This window comes from Triturus cristatus, chromosome 7, assembly GCF_964204655.1.
Source record: "Triturus cristatus chromosome 7, aTriCri1.1, whole genome shotgun sequence".
NCBI classification, from domain to species: domain Eukaryota; kingdom Metazoa; phylum Chordata; class Amphibia; order Caudata; family Salamandridae; genus Triturus; species Triturus cristatus.
In genome coordinates this window covers 1,881,857,156-1,881,879,276 of record NC_140590.1, presented here as the reverse complement: position 1 = coordinate 1,881,879,276, position 22,121 = coordinate 1,881,857,156, and the positions used below count along the sequence as shown (strand labels likewise).

Below are 22,121 nucleotides of genomic sequence, written 5' to 3'. Positions count from 1 at the left end.
AAATTCCAGACTGGGAACCCACCGTCCTGTGTTTTCCTGCGCGCTCTGTCCCACCATCAGGACAGGGCCCCCGAAAAGATAAATGGCATTTCTGATCCGAATCCTAGTTATGAAGGACACTGAGGCTGATCGGCTCTGTATTGATCACCTCCTTGGTCAGTGAAGAAGTGCGTGCTCCTACCCAGAGACTGGGAGAGCATACCCCCAGTGGCCAAATTCAATGTGTGTTAAAACAGTGGGACGAACAGAACACACTGCCAAAATTGGGGCCCAGAGCCACATAGCATCGGGGAAAGACGGGAGGCGGCACTGCCCTGCCCTCCCCAAGGAAAACAACGCCAGACCAGGGACACAACCGTGTGACCGACGTGCACAGGAACCCACGCGGCACAAGAGACCAACGGCACGAGAGCCCCGCACCACAAAGGCCCCGGCCCCGCACCCACACTCGGCACCCCCCGCACACCAACCCGCCGCCCAGCACAAGTCTCGCTCCCCTCCGCCCACGAAGGCTGCGACGGGCGGCCACTAGAAAGCTGCCCTGCTGATGTCCCACTGCGTGGGACACGGGCAGCGGCAATCTATTGATTTTAGGATTTTACCAAGACGCTTTGAATGGGGTTCTTGGCAACAACCCCAGGAAACATTTCAAAGTGTCCTCGGACATATTGGGCGTAAGCAGTGTAATGTTGTGGGGCCCAAGGCCCCCACGCATACGTAGTGACCACACAGACACTGCTGGTTAGGGTGTAGGACTGGCCCAGGGCACGTGCGCCCGGCCCCTTTTATTAACAGGGTCACATGTCCTGTGACACTTGTGATGGGTGGGTTGTAAGCCAGCCCTGGGGGAGTGGCTGGTAACAGAACAACTCGAACAGTGACCAGCAGGTGAAGAGTAAAGTGCATGTGGTTATGTTAGCCAGGCTGAGGGACCCCTCTTCCTAAAGGGGTGCGCGCTTCCACGACAGGGTCGACACACAAGCAAAGCATGGGCTGAAAGATACCCAGGTTTAATGAAGAATCGGAGAACATCAACAAACTACTGTAAAATGTACCTTGGAGCAGGAGAAATAGACTGGAAACTTACTTTTAAGGTAAATGGATATTTTTAATGTAAACCAAACACACACCCGCCTCCGCATTTTCGCTTTCAAATCCCAACAAGAATGAAAAGGAAAGATACAGCCAAGAGATTCCTTCAATCTAACAACCTTATTAAAACCAGAAATGACTCATTATGCCGGAGAACGCACGCTTACATTCTCCCTTGCCTCCGGCAGTAGTACATATCAATAAAGGCTCCTCACTCTGAGCTCACAGACATCATTTGTAGTCAGTAACTGTGCGAAGTTGGCCTGGCATATGCCGGTCACTAGTTATAGTGGCCACCTTGCACCAGTACAATTAGACTCTTATGGTAGATAGGTTTAAGACAACCTTTTAAAGAAAGCTATCCTAGTGGTAGCTGTGGAGAGCAGCCTTCAGGCTAAGTCTCTGAGGTATGTAAAGCAGCTTGTTTTACCTTATAATCTCTTGATTTACCAAATGAAAAGACACCGCACAGGTATATATATCAAATATATATGTATTTATTACTAAACAACTCTCTGCTAATCTCTTTATGAGATTAGAAGTCAGGAACATATGCACAAATAAACAGTTCACAATAAATTAAGCACAAATATGGCTGGGGCCCTAGGGGCGTACCCAACCATATACTAAAAAAGAGACTTCGATATAACGACTTGCAAAGGGACATGGCCTAGGGCCTTTAGAAGTGTTGGGGCCTCACAAAACCACCCAAGGCAGGTAAGTTAAGGACCCACGGGTGACGCATGCAGTGTGTTAACCCAGCCGCGAATCCCCGTTGACTTCAATGGTGCAAGTCACGGTTGGAAATTAAGAGTTTTAGGGGACTTCGAAGGAGACTACAAGCAAGTCACTTACAGGGTAAGTAGTTCTAGAGCCAACACCCACAGGAGCACCGTAGTGCTGGAGTTACCTCACCCAGGGAAGCCGGGTGCATAGGTGTCTTTTGGTGTCGGGTCGCGGCGTCGTTTTCAATGGGAGCCAAAGAAGACTTGCTGCTTGTGAAGACAGGTGAAGTGTCCTGTGAAATCCAAGGCTGGATTCAGAAGAACGAAGACCTGAAAGCAGAGGGGACAGTGATCAGAGTCACTTGGTAGTGACCCGGGGCAAGGAAGATGGATGCTCACAGTCGTTGGGTGTTTTCAGGTAGCTCACGGGTGTCTTGACTCTTCAGCCACGAGGTCCAGGAGGCGTCGACGATGAACAGGAGCTGGATTCGGCGTGTCCCACAAAGTCAGCAGCTTACTGCGGTGTCGGTGACCAGATTGGAGCCAATAAGCCTTGGCAACAGCAAGTATTGTGGAAAGGATAAAAAGTCAGCGGTGCAGACCAGCAAGGTCTGGGGGACTCACCAAGCGAGAGTAAGTCAGGGCAGGCCTGAAGCAACCAGCGGAGCCCTTTGGAATTGTAGTAAAGTCTTCAGGGGACCCACAAGCCAGCCGGCAAGGGATCGCGAAGACGCCTTGGGAGGATCCACTCAACAGGGGCCCACGGTCACTCGGGACGGAGTAGGCCTCTGATCTTTGGAGGGATCTCTCCTAGAGGCTTGGACCACACGTGGCCCAAAGCACAGGTTCGTAGATCGTCGTGAAGAGGTTGCACTCGACAATAGTGCACGGTACCCAGGGACTGCGGTTCCTCGTCACTCGTGGGGTCCACTTGCCTCAACATCGCTGGGGACTCACGATGGCCTTAAGGAAGTCAGGAAATCCTCTTCCTGGGCTGCAGGGACTTCGGGCTCCGGCGGGAGCAGTGGAGTTTGCGACCGTTGTTGCAGTTTCTGGTGCCTGCCAAGCAGGGGAGTCACTCCTTGACTCCAAGGGAGATTCTTCAGTTTTCCAGAGGTAGTGGAACGTCGAAGGTCCAGGATTCTTCTTCAGAGCGTCGTCCAGGGATATCTAGTTTGCAATGGCAAAGGTTCCCTAACTTATACTAGAAGGAAGGAAGGAAGGGACTAGCTCTAAGACCCCACCTATGGGGGGTCAGGGGAGTGCGTGGCTACACCCACTTCCCTTTGTCCAGTTTCGCTCCAGAGCAGGGGCAGGTAGCCCCTGAGCCGGTTTGATATGCACAGAGGAGCCTACTCCTCCCCCAGTGCAGGACTTCAAAGCACTCTAGGAGTGCACCCACCCAGCCCCAATACACTAAACCCTGTCTGGGAGGTGGTCACACCTCCCTGTGACAGGATGCCTGTTGTTGGGCTTCCTCCACTGCAAGTTTTGGTCAGCAGCAGGAGGGCAACCCAGTGTCTGTGACTGGTGGCATCCATTTTGTGATACCAGGGCTCTTCAGGATTCTACAGTGTTTCCACAGTAGGTACATGTCTATCCCTCTAGAAGGGTGGGATCATACTCCCACACCAGTTACTGGTGTGGGGGTATGATTCCAAAGCGTTTGACACCAAACACGACATGTTTCGATGCAGCCATTCCAAAGTTAGCATTTACTGCGAGTTTATAATGCACTTAAGAGTATATGGTTTGACCGCATTCACAAACAGCCCCAGTGAATGGACTCTGAGAGCTGCAGAGGGGCCCTGCTCAGGCAGAGGCACCCCTCACATGGAAACCAAGCACCCTGCCCTCAGGATTGATGGGGCCTGCTTTAGGGGTGACTGATAGGCTTAAATGTGTGTGCTTGAGAGATATAGGGAACCTATATCTCAGTGAGGGCTGCTAGCACCATCTCACCCAGGCTATAGTGGCAGGCCTGTGGTGTCAGATTTAGTCTGCTTCCCAGGGGTGGCATAACTCATGCTTCAGCCCCTGGTAGGCCTGTGAAGTACCTATGCCCTTGGTACCTAAGGTACCATATACTTGGGAGTCATAAGGCACCACAGTATCCAATCACTAGTGCACCTAATGTGCACTCCAAGTTGTTTAGAGAGAACAGAGAGGCCGGGGCCCTGATTAGCAGGGTCCCAGCCAGACTATAGCCAGAAACCAGTGTAAACATCAGAAAAAAAATGGGGGCAACATAAGAGGCAGATCCTACTCTCCTACAGTAACTCAGCAGTCAATGCTGTCTGAAACCCGCGGCAGACCAAGTCACCAACCATTATGGCGTCTTTGCAACCTCCATTTTGTTTATTTTCAGGAATTTAGTTATGAAAAAATAATCATCCGTAGTATTTATTGTAAACCATTGACTGTTTAGTATTTGGATTCAGACATCTCCCTTTGAACTATAGCCTCACATCAGGGAAATATGTTTGTCACTTGCTACGTTACGATAAACATAACTCTTTTAATCAGGGTGTCCCGGCGGACTGGATTTGCTGGGACCGTCACGATTTTCAACACTCAGACCCATCATATTTTAATACATTTACCTCATGGCCTGGTGGACGGTCAGCCGAACACACAGGGAGGCAAGTTTTCACCTGTTCCATCGCAGAATCAAGTAGCAGCCCAGCGGAAAGCAATTTAGTTAACACAAATCTTCCCCTGATGAGTCTACCAACACTTAAGCAAGAGTTGTGAGAGTGAGGGTGAAAAAAGATAAGTGGGGGAGAGCAGGGGGAGGGGCAGCATTTGTGCATGTATCTGTGCGTGCGTGTTTGGGTGTATTTGTGTGTGTTTTTTTTGTGACTCAAACCAAATTATTTGCTTACTTACTAAAAAGAGGCATAAAGCTGGTGTGTTTTTTTATGCATCACACTCTCCTCCCCATTCAGCCTTTTTCCTGTTTTGTGATCGTGTCCATCTCTACTAGACGAGGCTGTTGTTATATTCTGATGTTTAGTTCCTAGGACAAACCCGCTGCAGTACAGCTTAGGAACGCTTAAAAGGGTTCTTGTCCTGTGGTAGGTGCTTTATAGAAAGCATGAATGTCGACATCTCCAAATACAGGCCCTAGATAGGATTTGATAAAGTGTAAGAGAAGTGGGATTACGTCCTGAAATTACGACTTTCAGAAAAAGTGTTGCATGTGATAAAGTGTCCCATATATTTTTAGGTCTTGCCTAGCGATGCAGCGCATGCGGAGCTCGCCTTCACAAGACCTATAGTCGGTGTCTCTGCCGAAGGGGGACAGGAGATGTGCACGCGTACAAACAGGAGATGTGCACTCGGTACGCGTGCACATCTCCTGTCCCCACATAGGGCTGGCGTTCTACACAGCGCGCGCATGGCGCGCTTTCACTTTGCCTCCCTCCCTCCCTCCCCCCTGTCGGCTCCAGATCATCTCAGAAGCTCCCGGGGAATTAGTTTAGTTTTTTCCACCCCTCCACCTGCAGCTGTGAATGCCCCCGCTGCGGCACTGCCCCACTACACTGCTTGTAGGTCAGCTCTTTACTGGAAACTGTAAAATCTTGCTAGTGTTTCATCCAATTTTAACCTTCTCGGAGATTTTAATCTTCATTTTGACAACCCTTTGGACAAATTGGCCAACGACCTAGCCCATGATCTTGGAGCTTACCAACTATACCTAAAGGCACACCAAGCAACACATATTAAGGGTCATCTCCTTGATCCTATTTTCTCAAGTATAGCTGAATTAAAAGGGAAAGACCCCATCCCCGTTCCTTGGTCAGACCACTTTCTAGTCCCTTTCTCTTGGCATCCACCCACCTCGGGCTCACATTCGCTAGCATCACGCACCCAAATTCGCCCCTGGTCCAAACTGATCGTAGAGGACCCGCGAATTGGAATTAACCAAACCCAATCATGACACAAATCCTTCAGTAGCTAATAGAAAGTTCTCCTTGTGGATTGAGAACTCGCTTGATACAGTACTTCCCAGAAAAACGATTATAAAAAAAAAAAAAAAAAAAAAATTAAAAAAAAAAAACACAGACCTAATTAATCCCCTTGGTTCAATCGTGAACTTCGCAAATTGAAACAACAGTGTAAAAGATTTGATAGAGCATGGAGGAAAGACTTTTCCATCGACAAAAAATAAAAAATAATAATAAATCAGAATAGAGGTCATCCATCGCATTATATAAAACAGCACTAAATGTAGCCCAGGCTGCCTATTACGAGGAAAAAAAAATCTGATCCTTCTCTAACTCCTCCAGAGAAATATTTTGGATTGCAAAAAAACTCTTAAAAGTCCCTGACCCTCCGGCAGCCCCTGACCCGTCCGGACGCCGATGCAATGAATTAGCAGGATTCTTTTCCACCAAAATATCCTCAGCCATCTCCCACACACCGACAATGAGCACACACCCAAGCTCTCCGACTCGGAACTTCAGAATAACTTTCATCTCTTAGAATCATACACTCCACTCACCGAGGAATTACTGTTTCCCATCTTAGACTCGGTCAAAAGCGGGTCTCTGCTTGACCCTGCCCCCCCCTAACATCTTGAAGTTAGTAGCACCCACGGTCGCCTCTCCCATCACCAATTTAATTAATGCCTCTTTTGCATCGGGTACAGTCCCCCAAGACTGGTAAAATGCAATGGTGAAGGTGTTATTAAAAAAAAAAACTAATTTGGACCCCTCCGAGCAGGGCAATTACCGCCCCATTTCATTACTCCCCGGAATTCGCTAGATTGCAGAAAAATATGTAAATCGTATACTTTCTGTGCACCTGGAAACTTTTAAACTGCTCCACTCTTCACAGACTGGCTTTCGCCCTGGTCAGGGCACAGAGACTGCACTGATAGCGGTAGAGGAGGAGTCAAGAAAGATTCTGGACTCCGGGGGATCTTCGGTTATTATCCTCCTGGACCTAAGTGCAGCCTTTGACACGGTGAACCACTGCACTTTGGTCCACCGTCTCAAAAAGGTGGGAGTGACAGGTACGGCCGTATCATGGTTGCAATCATTCCTGGAAGGAAGATACTTCCAGGCATTCTAAGGCAATACCCGCTCCCATCCAGTCCCACTGCAATGTGGAGTTCCTCAGGGCTCGTCTCTGAGCCCCACACTTTTTAATGTATACATGGCCCCCCTAGCAGAGATCGTAGCCCCTTTTGGAATCCACATAGTTACGTACGCTGATGATACCCAGCAAATCGTGGCACTGAACCAGGCGGAACAGTCACCCACGGATCTGTGTTCCTGCCTCAAGGAAGTCGCTAGTTGGATGAGCTCATCTCACCTGAAGCTCAAAGGTGACAAAACGGAGCTCATGCTGCTGGGTAACCAAGCAAACTTTAACGTGAACACTATGTGGCCAATTTGCATGGGCCCAGCTCCAATGCCAACAAGCATTGGCATAGCCAATAGGTCTCAGCTTTGGGACCTTATAAGTATTTAGCCATGCAACAGTTGATGATGTTGTTGCACCAAGGATATTGTGCTGCATAACTAAATACTTATAAGGTCCCAAAAGCGAGACCTATTGGCTATGCCAATACTTGTTATGATTATACTTAGGAATTGGGTATAAAACAATTTTTTTTTTAAAACATCTGAAGTGCAGACATATAACCACGAAGGAACATGATCCTTGTCCTCATTTAAATACCAAGTGGAAAGTGTCCCCCCCTTTTTTATTTCTACATTCTGTTTATTCCTGTTATACCATATATTAAAGGAAGCTTTATGATCATGCACAGGACCAAGACAATCAAGACTATAGCTCTGCTATATTACTATTATGAACAGAATAAAGAAACCAGCTTTCCAAATAACATCCCCTCTTTTAAAAACAAAACCAGGCATTGATATACACATAGAGTCTGCACACATCGCCATATAAAAGTGAATCACTAATGCATTGTGATCTATCATACAAAAAAAAAAACGCAGACCACGAGTCCTCACCCACAGTCTATTTTCTATGTAGATTGATAAAGACGTCCATTCATAATTAGAGGCACCGGACACACGGTGCGCTTTTCAAAGCACACCAGCAAGTCACTCTTGCTAATATCCAGGACTGTGGGGGGGGGGCATCTTTGAACACGGAGAGACTGCGCCTTAAGTACGTCATGGCGAGTAGCTTGCGATGTTAAGCAACCCACATTTGAACTGGCTAATATGGTAATTTCTTTACACTGCCCGCTTTTTTTTATCTCATCCCAGTTTCGCATTTCTCTTTTCTTTCGGGAGGGCAGTCAGTTCACCTCCACCCAACAACCTATGGGGCCAAGTTATCAAAGGCTAAGGAAGATGAATTGTATTCTCAGCAATATGTAATGGGACATACGGATTGAACATAAAACAAAGTTTCACATACCCAGAATGACCACTCGATAATGTCCGAGTGCATTTCCCTTCCCTTTACTCTACTACGCTCTACAAAAGAAACATGGGCTTTACACACCAAGGTGCCCATTCGCCTGCATACCTTGCCATTTTCAGACAAAAAAACTACTGCTCGCTAATGAATGAGCGGGGTACCTTTTCCAGACTATGAAAATGATTGGTTTATAACCAGGGTTCAACCAACTAAAGGGGCCTGTGCTACTAAACACCCCGGCGCTCTGATACTGATAAGAACAAGGAAGTTAACTGCGGGGCCAAAGTGAAAGTGATCGCGGGGGAAAAATGCTACCGCCGGCCACAGCTTGCAGTGCTTGTGCGCGAGTGGTGCACGCGCAGCAGTGATCACGCAATATGGCGCCTCTGCTTAAGCGTGCACTCGCGCACATGCACTGCAAGCTGTGGCCGGCAGTAGCATTTTTTGAAGCCCTTACTTAAAGTCTCACCAGACCAGCGCAAGCGCTGGGTCAGGCAAGACCTAAAAAAGGAGATAAAAAGTTTGGGTATCTGGCTCGACCATGATCTGACTTTTAGAGCCCAAGCAAGGAAAATTGCCGCCGCTTGCTACGGTCTGCTCAGAACAACCTGAAAAAGACTCCCTCTTTTACCCGCCACTCGAGAAAGCTTTTAATCCCGGCGCTCATCCTCTCCAGGCTGGATCAGGCAATGCTCTTTACTTGGATGCTCCCAACTCAGTCATTGCCAAACTACAAGTGGCACAAAATTCGGCAGCAAGACTTCTTACGGGCACAAAAAAACGTTGCTCAGCAGAGCCTGCCCTACGTTCTCTTCACTGGCTCCCGGCACAGGAGAGAATACATTTTAAGGCCCTCTGCATTGCGCATAAGGGCTTGCAAGGCAAAGGTCCATCTATCACCAAAAACTTGGTTAAAACATGCAAGACTACTCGAAGTCTTTGCTCGGACGAGCTCCACTTGGCTGAGGTTCCCAGAATTAAGACTGCAAGAACAGGCGGCCGCCTTTTCTCCTACAATGCTGCTAAGCTCTGAAACTCCCTACCTCTCCCTATCCGCAAGGAAGCTAACCATCTGACATTTCGCAAATATCTGAAAACTTTGCTATTCCCATAAACCCTTCCCTCTCCCTAGCTACAGCTGCAGCTCTGGGATGCCTCCGGGTAGCCATGCGCTATATAAAAGCCTCATTTTATTTCATTCATTCATTCATTCCATACTGCGGCCCGCACCCCTACAGGGATCTTACTATTCCAGACAGCTCCTACAAGAGTGCACAGCTCTAAGCCTACTACTACAATCAATCAATCATATCATTTGTAAAGCACACTACTTACCCGTGAGGGTCTCAAGGCGCTGGGGGTGGGGAATGCTGCTACTGCTCGAAAAGCCAGGTCTTGAGGAGTCTTCTGAAGGCGAGTAGGTCTTGGGTCTGCCGTAGGTGGGTGGGAAGGGTGTTCCAGGTCTTTGCGGCGAGGTGGGAGAACAATCTGCAGCCGGTGGTTACTCTTTGGATGCGGGGGACTGTGGCGAGTGCAAGGTCGGCGGAGCGGAGCTGGCGGTGGGGTGTAGAAGCTGAGACGGCTGTTGAGGTACGCTGGTCCGGTGCTGTGGAGTGCCTTGTGTGCGTGGGTGAGGAGCTTGAAGGTGATCCTCTTGTTGACGGGGAGCCAGTGCAGGTCTCTCAGGTGGGGTGTGATGGGGCTGCGGCGAGGGATGTTGAGGATCAGGCGTGCGGAGGCGTTCTGGATGCGTTGCAGTCGTCTCAGGAGTTTGCCCGAGGCTCCTGCGTTGAGGGCGTTTCCGTAGTCCAGCCTGCTGCTGATGAAGGCCTGGGTGACCGTTCTACTCGTTTCAGTGGGGATCCACTTGTGGAGCATGTGGAGGGTGTTGAAGCAGGAGGAAGAGACGGCGTTGACCTGCTTAGTCATGGAGAGGGTGGAGTCAAGGATGACCACTAGGTTGCATTCATGGTCGGTGGGTGTTGGGGGTGTTCCCAGTGCAGTCGGCCACCAGGGGTCGTCCCAGGCCGAGGGGGTGGATCCGAGGAGGAGGACCTTCGTCTTGTCCGAGTTCAGCTTGAGACAGCTGTTCCTCATCCAATCGGAGACGGCCTTCATTCCTTCGTGGAGGTTGGTTTTGGCGGTGTGGGGGTCTTTGGTGAGGGAGAGGATCAGCTGGGTGTCAGCGGCATAGTAGATGATGTTGTGGTCGTGCAGTCGGGCGACGTGGGCGAGCGGTGCCATGTAGATGTTAAACAGCGTTGGGCTGAGGGATGAGCCCTGGGCTACACATCTCTCCTCCAGGCCCTCCGGTGTGCAGTGACTGCCCCCGCCCGGCTTGCTCTGCAGTTATACAGGCCTCTCAGCTCCCCTCCGCCTGCTCTCTACTCAAAGACCCTACACGGTCTCGCTGTACCCTGCCTCTGTGGGTGTTTGTAATATAGGTGCATTTATATAGCGCTTCATGCCCCGACGAGCACTATATCCCCCTGGAGCAGGGGCAGTGTGGGGAAGGAGGCAGGGGGACTCCTGCCGGAGCAGACACACGTGGAAGGCTCAACTCTCCGGACTTGTATTTACCTGCCAGCCTGAGACGGTAATGGCTGCACCCACCTTAGGTTAGAGTCCACCACCTCCTCACCAGACCTCTTTCCGGGGTCGGCCTGGTCGGTTCAGCAGGTCTCGGAGAGCAGAGGCCGGTCCGTGAAAAGTCCTGGTTCCAGCCACATTTGACTCTTTGTGCAGCTCACTGAACTCATCGGTATCCTGGAGGCGCTACAGACACCACCCGACTCCCCACGAGGCAAACTTGACAGATGCGGATCTGAGGCATTCCGACATATACTTGTTATTTAGGGTGAGTGCACGTGTCCAGTCCTGGGGGAGGGGAGGCAATCCGAGAGGGAAATCCAAAATAGGACAAGGGGGCAAGAAGGCTCTTGCAAGCCTACAAAACATCCAGACACCCGAGTAAAGAACAGTGTATTCACAGTTGTATTTTTAATGAGCAAAAGACGAAATACTGTAAGCCTCTGTTGTGCGCTGCGGTAGTGTCTACTGCGGGAGGCTGAAGTGCATTTTGGGAGATGTAGTCCTGTGTGTGCTTCTTCTATGGAGCGAAAATAAACCACCCTATCTCGCCTATGCGTGTCGCTCTTCGCTGGCTCCCCATAGAAGCCATGGTGATGTATGGGAGAAATGCATCTATCACCCACCAGGCCTTGCATACATACATCCGCTCCCCGCTGCCTGGTGAACACACTGAAGCCTTCGGGAGGAGCGGGCGAAATGCAGAAGCCATGCTGTTAGCGCCTTCAACCTGTAAGGGACGACTCATGGCGCAATCCAATCGCTCTCGGGTAGTGCGACCAGAATATGGAACTCGACCCCCTACAACCTCTAACAACCTGCGTCCGGGCCTTTGTAGCGATCGAAATGAGTAAAGATCCCCGTTACAACCCGCCCCTGTGTGCCTTGTATAACGACCGTAACCAGCAGCTGCTTGTAACTTTGTATCCTTTGTACCGAGACCGGTTTCATTGAAAAAGCCTCAGCACCTCCAGGTATCGCCCGAACTACATAAAAATGCAAAATAAATAAATACATGTCGCAAGTGAGGGTTAGCGCTATGAGTGATCTGTACTGATTGAAGCACAGTGCATAGTGACCACACCGTCATCCGCTTCAGTCAACACGCATACACAGACATCACCCAAAGATTACACTGACACTTTATTTGTGGGTGAAGAACTGCTGCAGGTTTATTTCATACAACACAGTATGATAATAAAATTGGGTTATCTTACGGGCGATCCAGGGCAGGCAGCCCCTTGCTGCCCGCCCGCCTGGTGAGCCAGCACACACGGTGGGTCGATGCCCGGCAGTGTGGCACATAAATATTTGCAGATCATCCACTGGGTCACGTGATCTGCCTCCTACTCCCGCCCCTTCCGACAGGGGCGGAGCGTGTTGTGGCCACCCCCGGTTGGTCAGGCCCCCCAACCGCCCGAAGGACTAACGGGGCGCCGTCGCGGTCTTCCCAGAACCCCCTTTGGCTCCTGGACCTTGGCTCGGGCACCCTTACTGTGCCGGACAGGGGTACCCTTACTGTACCGCCTGTCGCAGAGGTACCCTTACTGTACCAGTCTGCATCCAGATCGCCCTGTAACTCCGCCTGCAACGCAAAAGAAAAAATTAAACATTCCAATAACGCGCTGTGCCTGACACGTGGGGTAAGAGGAAAGGGTGGGTGAACGCGTGTCCAGGCTGGTGCGGCGCGCAGGAGACAGAGGAGGAACTGGGCGAGAGAGCCAACTAAGTAGGGGGGTAAGCCGCGCCCCCCGCCCCCCCCGGCCCGCCTCCAGCTCCATACGATAGGGGGTCTTACCCAAGTGGGCGTAGGCCTCACGCGCGAGGCAGCAAGGGGGGAAGGCTCCGACGGGCGGCCACTAGAATGCTGCCCTGCTGATGTCCCACTGCTTGGGACGCGGGCAGCGGCATAGTGACCACACCGTCATCCGCTTCAGTCAACACGCATACACAGACATCACCCAAAGATTACACTGACACTTTATTTGTGGGTGAAGAACTGCTGCAGGTTTATTTCATACAACACAGTATGATAATAAAATTGGGTTATCTTACGGGCGATCCAGGGCAGGCAGCCCCTTGCTGCCCGCCCGCCTGGTGAGCCAGCACACACGGTGGGTCGATGCCCGGCAGTGTGGCACATAAATATTTGCAGATCATCCACTGGGTCACGTGATCTGCCTCCTACTCCCGCCCCTTCCGACAGGGGCGGAGCGTGTTGTGGCCACCCCCGGTTGGTCAGGCCCCCCAACCGCCCGAAGGACTAACGGGGCGCCGTTGCGGTCTTCCCAGAACCCCCTTCGGCTCCTGGACCTTGGCTCGGGCACCCTTACTGTGCCGGACAGGGGTACCCTTACTGTACCGCCTGTCGCAGAGGTACCCTTACTGTACCAGTCTGCATCCAGATCGCCCTGTAACTCCGCCACAGCTCTGGGGAGGCTACCGTCGCTGCCAGAGCCCCCTTCTCCTAAAAAGTGCTACTGATGTCCCTTGCCAGCCAATGCCTCTTGTACATCCAGCAGGAACTTGTCCATGCCTACCCTGGACAGGTGCACCCCGTCAGCCTCATAATACCCTTCAACCTTCTCCTGGATCAAAGCATGTCTGATGAAGCCCATGCCCCTGCGCTCCAAGAATTTCTGCATGGACCTATTAAGCCTCCTACGGGACCGCTCTACCGCCGCCGGGGACCTAGCCCCTCTCCAAACCCTGCGGGGGACGATTTCAGACCACCAAACCTCGCATGACCCCACGGCTTGGCTGATGGCCTGTAAGTCAGATTGCATTGACAGTAGCAGAGCCCTCCTCCCCCTGGCAACCAGGTCATTACCCCCCAAGTGCAAGATGATAACAGTGGGCTGGACCCCTGCAACTGCCAGGCGCTGCTCAATCATGCCGCGAGCTTCACTCCATTTCATGCCCGGGGAACCCAACCACACAAGCTGTGTAGTGGCAAAGTTCTGCGACCAGTTCCTGTGGGCTGCCCAGCGTTCCATCCTCGAGATGTAGGAATGGCCTACCAACCATACCCGGGGACCTGCCAATAAAGCGATGAAACGGCTTTTAGGTAAGCGTATCTTTATTGCACACACAAAACGATGCGTTCATGACAATGGACAAAAACAAAACTTGGAGCGGGAACAACGCTCCGGGTTGTGCCACAGCATTACAGACGGACATACTTCTTGAAACAGTCCGATTCCCAGCGGCCTACCCCTTTTACTCCCTCTGGGCCCAAGCCGGCCTTGGCCGCGGAAGTAGCAGCACCAATCCTAAAGGAGTGCGAGGAAAACCTGCGCCCGCACCCCGCTAGACCGGCTCTTGCCAGTGAAGCTCCTAGTAGACGCTCAAACTGAAATTTAGTGAGGGGGGACCCGTCCGCGTGAATCAGAAAGGGACCAGGAGATTCTGGACGCAAAGCAAGGTATTCCCTGACCCAGTGAACCGGGCAGTACCTGTTATCCCCCAGGGTCTGTAACACCACTGTCTTCCCCTTCCCCAACTGGTCTGTTTTGGATCTGCGGATACGTAGCTCCAGTGCTGTGTTGAGGGTCACATCCGCAATCCCCAGCGCGCAATTAGACAGGTCTTCCTTAGATTTGGCCACCAGCTCGCTGACCCTGAAAGCGCCAAAGAATGCCAAGCAGAAGGCTGTGGAAAACAAGCTGGCCTCAAACGGTGAGAAAGTCACCAGGGGCAACACATCTAAGAGGAGTTGGAGGTCTCTGTATTCAATGGGTGCCCTAGTGTCCGGTTGTCTGACCTCCTCCCTGGCCCAGCCCTTCAGGGCCGCCCTGATCTTGGATGATCCCGCGGGGTCGCCCCCACCATCTAGCTTAGCATCGTGGCGCACCGCTGCCAAGTGACCGCTGACCCAAGAGTGCGATCTGCCGGTCTCCTTGGCCCATACCACAAAGGCCTCCACTTGATCTTCCGCCCCTAAGGCTGAGGCACCCAGCGCCTCTCTCACAGCTCTGAAAGTCGCTAGCTGCGAGTCGTATTTCCGCCGTGTCGCCGGAGGAACTGGGCGAGAGAGCCAACTAAGTAGGGGGGTAAGCCGCGCCCCCCGCCCCCCCGGCCCGCCTCCAGCTCCATACGATAGGGGGTCTTACCCAAGTGGGCGTAGGCCTCGCGCGCGAGGCAGCAAGGGGGGAAGGCTCCGACGGGCGGCCACTAGAATGCTGCCCTGCTGATGTCCCACTGCTTGGGACGCGGGCAGCGGCAGTATCCCGTGCCGCGAACTAGCTGCACAGAGGCGCAGTGCATTATGGGGTGTCTGCACCTGTACATCAGAGTGACGTGGCAGCAGTAGATTCACCTGTGCTAACCAGGACTTTTGAAGCCTCCCTTCAGTCCTAAGAGGCGGCCCCCATCCATGTATTTACTTATAATCAGGGCTTCTTGAGTTCCACGATTGTGAATCTCGTCGCTTTTACCACATAATTGTGGAATGCCACGTTTACCATATAACCCACTACCTGCTGTGTAATATGCAGGTTGCAGCAAGGAAATGTTTCTCGTTGAAAGAAATCTGAACCTGTTAAGCACTGCGCATTTCACTTCAGCGCCTGGATACCCTCGCAGGTGGTTAGCGGCGCTGTACAAATTCATATAATATAACAAAAGCAACTCACGACGGGTTGCGAAAGGTTATGGCCCCTTTCGCTTGTTGCGCGCCGTGATTAGGCATTAAAGATGAGCGAATTCTCAGATAACGTTAGTGCGACAGTCTGGGCAAGAGTCTTCAGCAGTGGCGTAACGAAACTTGAGGGGGCCCCCCTGCAAAGCACATGGAGGGGGGCCCAGCCTACCACTTTGCCCTACCACGGGTCAAAATTCAGGACAGGAGGTCAAAATTCAGGACATAACTTTGGGACAAAAGGTACGTTTTACAGACCCATCAGAGGAGGTCGTGCCATAGTATATAAGTAAGCCCAGCCATATCCAAACATATTCAACCATTTGCAAACCTATCCATCATGTATCCTTCCATCTATCATATCACTCATCCATCCCTCCATCCACCCTTTCACTCATCCATCCATTATCCATCCATCCTTTCACCCTATCTATCTGTACACTCATCCATCCACTCTTCCACCCAGTCCCTCATCCTTCCACCCATTTACCCTTTCAGTCATCCATGTATCCTCCTTTTCTCTCTCCATCGACATTTTCACTTAGCCTTCCTTCCTTCCTTCCACGCATCTACTCATCCACTCATCAATCCATCCATTGACCCTATCACTCATCCATCCTTTCTCTCATCCATCTATCCTTTCACTCCTTCACTCATCTATCCATCCTTTTGTCCATCTACCCTCCCTTTCACTTATCTATCCATCCTTTTGTCCATCTACCCTCCCTTTCACTTATCTATCCATCCTTTTGTCTATCTACCCTTTCTTTCACTCACTCATCCATCCATCCTTACATCCACCCTTTCACTCATCCATCCATTCACCCTTTCACTTATCAATTCATCAATCCATCATTTCACTCATCCATCCATCCACCCACCCACTCATCATCCACCCTTTCACTCATCCTTTCACTCATCCATCCATCCTTTCACTCATCCATCCATCCATCCTTTAACCCATCCATCTACCTTCCACCCATACATCCATCTATTTACCTTTTCTCTCATCCATCCTTCCACTCACTCATCCATCCATCCTCTCATTATCCATCTATTTAACCTTTCATTCATCCATTCACCATTTCACTAATCTATCCAGCCATCCACCCATCCCATCACCTACTCACTTGTCCACCTTTTCATATTAATTATGAGCTGAGCCTTTGTCTGCAGAGTTGCAGACAGAAGAGGCCCATCAAGGATTTCGCCGTAGTCCCTAAAGCAAGGGGCGGGGTTCGGTGGGGGAGGGTTCACTATGCCTCTGCACATAGGCAATCTGGAAATTTGTCATGAGTCATGCATGATGCACAGTGCCAGGCCATGAGGTGACAGTGACATGGTGTTGTTTCTGGGGCTTTTAGTGGGATGAAAAATATGGGGGGTCTCTCCAAAGTGTGTGTTCGATGTAATTACGGAGGGACGTGGCTAAAAACACCTAAGCTAAAGATTTGTGCTTAGTATAGTGTACCGCCCACCTCCCCTGGGGCTCTGCAGGCAACACAGACACTGCCCACCTCCCCGGGGGCTCTGCAGGCAACACAGACACTGCCCACCTTCCCTGGGGGCTCTGCACCCAACACAGACACTTCCCACCTCCCCTGGGGCTCTGCAACACTGACACTGCCCACCGCCCCTGGGGCTCTGCAGCACAGACACAGCCCACCGCCCCTGGGGCTCTGCACCCAGCACAGACACAGCCCACCGCCCCTGGGGCTCTGCACCCAGCACAGACACAGCCCACCTCCCCTGGGGCTCTGCAGGCAACACAGACACTGCCAACCTCCCCTGGGGCTCTGCAGGTAACACAGACACTGCCCACCTCCCCTGGGGCTCTGCAGGTAACACAGACACTGCCCACCTCCCCTGGGGCTCTGCAGGCAACACAGACACTGCCCACCTCCCAGGAGGCTCTGCACCCAGCATATACACTGCCCACATCCCCTGGGGCTCTGCAGACAACACACACTGCCCACCTCCCCTGGGGCTCTGCACCCGGCACAGACACTGCCCTCCTCCCCTGGGGCTCTGCACCCGGCACAGACACTGCCCTCCTACCCCGGGACTCTGCACCCAGCACAGACACAGCCCACCTGCCTTGCTGCAATGGAGCCCACCGACAGTGAGCCGACCTCTCCTTGGCTCTGCAGCGAACGCAGTCACTGCCCACCTGCCCTGCTGCAATGGAGCCAACCCAGAGTCTGCCCACCTCTCCTTGGCTCTCAGTGCAGACAGGGCCAGATCCCCACATAATTCTGTGTGCGAGGGACCCTCGGGTCTGAAGCAAAGAGCTTCGCCATCACCACTGAAACCCCACGACATCCATGCCACCTGTCCATAAGGGGCGGATTCAGTATTAGCCCTTTCACCCCACGCCCTGGCTGAGCCCACGGTACACCTTGCTCTTGAGAAACATCATTAACTGTGACGGACCCGCCAGTTTAAACATTGTGCCCCCTCTACCCTAAGTGGTCTTTCTTTATTCTTTAGTCTTTGAATAAATGTTGCGCGTGCCCCGTTGCGCTGGCTGCATCGACGAAGTCGTTGTCACGAGTACTCCTCCTTTCACTTATTAAATGTGTGAAATATACTTAAGGCCCAAATTAGTTTACTTTCGACGTGGAACCCATGGACAGGATGGACTGCCCTGCAATATTTTAGTTTTGAAAGTTACCATAGCAGTGGTTCTTTTCTCGACTGTGCGCGTGTCACAGGCACAGCAGCACACACTGCACTCTCCCGCACGGAGACAAATAGCTGCAAAGACTGGAGCCTTCTGGTAGCAGTCGAATGAGGAGGTGATCAAGGGAGGCTAAGAAGCGAAAGCACAGACAGGGAGGTGAGGCCGAGCAGCATAAGACACACTAGGTTTGTTTTACTTTTATTGCCAGCCGGGCCCCACCATGATGCCCTCCCTGATTCCAATCCAAATTATCTAATAATTCTGATTACCACCCGGCCACCCACTATGTATATGGTCTGGAGAGATAAATGCATCCTGTATATTTCAAGTAATAAGCCCTGAGAGCACTGTACTAGTTAGTGGTACATCAGGTGCAAACAATGTGTCACAACAATCCACACATTGAGTATATCATGGGAGCCAGAAAACTCTACACCTGGTGTGGCTTAAAGCTGGCGAAGAGGGATCGAAGACCAAGTGTGGCTTAGGGTTGCGACTACGAGCTGTTCAGCAGCTTTGAGGCAGAGCAAGATATTCTTAAAGTCTGTTGTCTAAGTAAGTGGTGCAGTTGGACTGATGGGTATGGCTCCAAAGTTAAAAACAATGTACAGAAACCATATTGTGTGCAACTACACAGTCTCTATCGGCAGGAGCATTTGGTGTCTCAGTGGACTAATGTGTCCACTGCAGGGACCTGTGTTTGACCTCATGGTCACAGGTTCAACGGGTCCACACAGTCCTTCATCCATCTGAGTTCAATAAAATGATACCACTGAGTTGGGTAACAATAAACATCTGTTATTCAGCACCAAGATGCCTCCGCGTGAACGTGCGCTTTTACAAATACACGTTATGTAAGAGGTGTTGGTGGACAAACTGTCAAACTGTACCTTGAAAAAATTGTTTAGCATGTGTATTGTTGTGAGCGAGAGCCATTAATCTTGTGTTTACAATATTGTTGTTATTGATGGTATCAGTGATGCCCCTGATGACGCAACTCGAGAGGTTATTGGTGACGTCTTTTGTGCAGTCGAGAGCAGTGAGTGGTGGGAGGATGAGTTATGGTTTGCCCAGCAACCTATAACATGTGGATTGCGATACCATGTTGGCAACTGTTTAGACTTCTACTACTGAGTTCACCTATAGAGCACAGACTTTGCCATAAGAAAAATATAGCTCTCTATGTGGTTTACAGATAATAGCATAATGAATATAGGTCTAGATTAGTAATTGCAATATTCCTGGCCCATTAAGTCAGATGGTGGCATCAACCGCAGCCTTTTCATGGCAGGGACAAGACGTACTGCTGTAGATTTACAGTAAATGGTCGAAATTACAACCGGAACATCAGTTGCTGTTGGTGACAGGAGTAAAACCAGGGCTTTAAGTGGGCCGGGTCTCACCGCTGCTGAGCACCAGCAGTTTTTTTAAAGGGGGCCCCAAAACGGGTCTCTATCGGGCTCTTTTTGTGCCCTGGCACAGGCGGTCCGTTTCTTTCCGGACTGCAGTGACAGCGGGCACATCGATGTGTACATGCTCACACTGCTCACTAGTGGAGAAGTTACGGCTTGCATCTCAGGAGTGACACATGAAACAGTGCCCTGTCACAACATCGGCCTATCTGAAATCACTCTATTCCATTTCCATCACCCATCCATGCCAGAGCAGACCTGCACTTTACATCCCAGTGACCCCAGCAGCTCAGCATACAAAATCAGGCGGTATTCACACAACCATGACCCACTGGGCTATTTTATCCAATACTGTAAATTATGATCGACAACTTGTGCAAGGTTCTCTGCAGCACATACATTAGCGCACTGAGCTAGGAGAAGACCATAGGAAGCTCAGATCTATACGTTACGCACATTACTATGCAGGAAGGAACACATTAACCCAACAAGAATTGTACGATTCAGACTTATCACCAGCAGGTTACACACTGCAAGTTTTTAATCCACCCGAGTGATCTTATTAGTATTATACTGGATACTTGCCGGATACAAGTAGATTCCTGCAGCAGGTGCCTTAACACCATAAAATACCTTAAAATGAAATCTGCATGTGATCAATTAAGTAGCCTGAACTGCTTCACTGTTGCATTTTTCCTTGGTCTCAATTTCTTTTGGGGCAGAGGTTTAAAAAATAGTGAGTACATAGGGGCAGAACTCCACTCCTAAACCCCCCCCCCCCCCGCCCCCAGATTTGGACGCCTTTTACCCCTCACACCCCCACCCCCTTCTAATCGATGGGTTCCAGGAGAATATTTCTATTTTCATTTCCTGGGCCTGCATGCTTCACAGTGACCATAGAGAACCGTGAAAAGCTCCATAGTTGTACCATGACTCCGCCCCTCGAATTAGGACAAATCAGTGGTAAGGGGTGAAAGGGCAGTAGCAGCTTGCATTAAGTTAGATCGACAGGGAAAAAAACAGCAGACATCACAGAGGATAGAAAGACGAACAGCAAGCACAGTAGCAACGGTTGTACATAACAGTAGCAGGACACTGAAATTGCAGCCAGCTGTAGGTGTTGAAAGCGACACATCAGCCACAGCCACAGTCTTACCTGTGAAGCGGCAGCAATTCCAGGGGCCCCCCAGGTCCGCTTTTGTTTCATTTCCACTTTTAGTCTTCCACAGTTGAATTCATCATCCCGCGCGCAGCAAGAAGTTAAAATCCCTTGTGCCCCGTCCGGCCGGGGCCTGGGCCTGGGCGTGCGCATCACCATTACCAACCAATTAAAGGCCGTGGTACCAAAACGGCACCATTTAAATAATGAAGAGGCCGTGCGGCTGGCCGTGGTATGCGCGGCGCGCACCATTTCATTTATGGGGAGGACGCCGCCGTGCGCACCATTAATGATTGAACTTCAATCATGAATTAAATGGTGCGCGTGCGCGCACTGACTTGATGCTTGCTTGATGGCTCTGCTGAGACTGAGTGAGGGGGCCCCTGGAGCGCAGGTGCTCCCCCACACCGTGCGGGTTGCGGGGGCCTGTGTTACACCCCTGGAATAGGGAAGTATATAAACATCGAGGACAGAATATCGAATCCAAAACATCGAATGGCAAGTAAGTCTAGATTTTCTATACCTAACTCCACATATAAGTACCTGCGCAGTACAAGGTACACAGATGTGGAGTTGGGAATAGTGAATCTATACTTCCTCTATATGCACTCACCTTTTGCTATTTCGGTCTTCCACATTTTGTCCTGGATGTTATTGTATCTAGATATCCTGAGCCTCGATAATCAGCAGTACAATCGCATGTGTGCAGTCTGTTATATCACACAGTGGCAGACACCTTGCACTTTCCGTTGAAAAAACATTCTTTAAAATCGGTCTATAACTTTTAATCCCTTGGAAGGATTTGCACCAGAGTTAGCAGTTGCTTGAATAGTTAGCTAAGTCTGGCATGCCAATTTATGTCTAGATCCATGATAAGGGATGGGAGGGTTCGATAACAGTTACGGGGCGGTTGAAGAAAGTTGTGTTTTCCCATTTTAGCTCACGTAGGGAATTTTATTTATGCCTATGGACCAAGTCACTGAACGAATTTACACCAAACCTGCCATGAAATTGTCAGAGGCTGTGCTGTCACGAGGCACGGGAGCAGAATGTCGCTTTTTCCCCAATACCCCTCCAAGATTTCCAGCAATATGCCAGCGGAATACACAATGCGATGAAACCTCAGGGGGGAAAGGGGATGGGACAGAGAAGAGACAGGCACACTCGTCTGGTTCTTCTTCTTTCAGACGTCTTCCTTTGGCTATTCTATTCGCTAAGAAGGGAAAAAGGTTAACACTTAATTTCCTAATATATTCTCGCTCTCCCCTCTAGCCCCAATTGATCCAAAACCTACCCTAAGGATGTGTGACCCTGGCTCCTCTTCTGTCTGTGTGATTCTTGCGAGTTAAATGCTGCAACTAAACAAAATGTGCGTTAATATTCTTCTTCTAATTTGTTATCTTCTTTTTAACCT

At 50.7% G+C, this 22,121-nt stretch overlaps 1 protein-coding gene across 3 annotated transcripts in view; it reads right to left on the bottom strand.

Annotated features, from left to right (window-relative positions):
- Window positions 1–22,121, bottom strand: part of LOC146813606 (uncharacterized) — a 435,136-nt gene that overhangs the window by 339,478 nt on the left and 73,537 nt on the right. The gene's annotated exons all lie outside the window — the stretch shown is intronic.